Source organism: Oxyura jamaicensis, unplaced genomic scaffold (genome assembly GCF_011077185.1).
Source record: "Oxyura jamaicensis isolate SHBP4307 breed ruddy duck unplaced genomic scaffold, BPBGC_Ojam_1.0 oxyUn_random_OJ72858, whole genome shotgun sequence".
Lineage (NCBI taxonomy): Eukaryota > Metazoa > Chordata > Aves > Anseriformes > Anatidae > Oxyura > Oxyura jamaicensis.
The window spans coordinates 2268-3531 of record NW_023311288.1 but is presented as its reverse complement, the minus strand read 5'-3'; the positions used below and the strand labels follow the sequence as shown (position 1 = coordinate 3531).

General features: G+C 53.8%; 1 non-coding gene across 1 annotated transcript; it reads left to right on the top strand.

The window, feature by feature from the left end:
• The first annotated feature begins 921 nt into the window (after positions 1-921).
• Positions 922-993, top strand: TRNAQ-CUG. Its single transcript has one exon. It is a non-coding gene; the product is annotated as a tRNA-Gln (tRNA).
• The last annotated feature ends 271 nt before the right edge of the window (positions 994-1264 follow it).

The window sequence follows — 1264 nt, the reverse complement described above, 5'->3', positions numbered from 1 at the left end:
GGTGCTGCAGAGAAACGCTGAAGCAGTTTGGTGCTGCAGCAGCTGGGTGGCTGTCCTTTATGGCTCAAAGCCTGTCTGGCTGGCCGAAGTCACACCAACTTGAATGAATTTACTCTCTTCTTCCTCCTCTGTATTCAGCATCTCTTTGGAGCTGGTTGGTCAAAGGTGGGTTTCTTCAGCTTCAAAGAGTATGCTGGTGTGTACAATGCCTGTTGTCAGAGCACAGCGTTCTTTCCTCTGAGGTTGGGTTTGAAATACTCTTTTGCACAGTCGTAGGCAGGACTGCACATCTCGGCATCCCTGTATCCCCAGGGGGTGTGCAGAGCCACTGCCATACTCTACTGAGACTCCGGCATTTTGGAGACCTTCTGAGTTTAACTGGAAGTGGATGCAACAGTGTTCCTGGAAAGAAGGAAGTGAGATACACTCTCTGCTCTCAGGAGGTACCTCTCTGCCACCTTTCCAGGCACGTTCCTTGGCACTCTCAGCCCCAATCGATTGCCGTCCTTCCCCCTCCCGAGAAGTACAGCAAACAGCAGAAGCCACGTGTACCTGTCAGCGGTAGGAGGGCTCCGAACTCTCGTCCATCCTGTGATCACCAGGATGGAGACTCATGCTCCGTTTCTCTAAGACTTACTGTGCAACGAGGTCAGGGACGTCCATATAGCCGTGGCAGTGCACCAAGCGTGGGGAATGACTCGCAGGCAGGGGAGAGGGCAGGTTTTGCCTGCTGTGTTTCCAGTGGAAAGAGTTAGGAGGTCAGGAGAGAGGGCACCTGAGTGCCATCAGAGGAAGAAGGCATTCCACGTTGTGACACGCATCGGAAGGTGTGTTGTGTCGTCCTGGCAGCTCCTCCTTTTGTTGAAGCTCATCAGGTGTCCCATCACTTGCTCACAGCAGGGACCCAGCAGGTGGCCCCAGGGTCCCATGGTGTAATGGTGAGCACTCTGGACTCTGAATCCAGCGATCTGAGTTCAAATCTCAGTGGGACCTCTGCAGCTTTTGGCACTCAGACACCTTTCCTCACCGCATTTTCACCCTATCAGACCAATGTCTTCCTCTTGGCTCCATTGGTTTCCGCACTCCAACCATCCTTCTGGCCTTCCTCCCTGTTGTGTGTTACCAGCCCCAGAGGAGAAACATCAGTGCCTCTTCTCCTGCCCTGTGCTCCCCGCCCCTGTCTCTTGCTTACTGAGCCCTGGCACCCTCTCCAGTTAAAGATGCGGTTGAGATTCATGGCCAGTGGCAGGTTGCTTCTATCCAA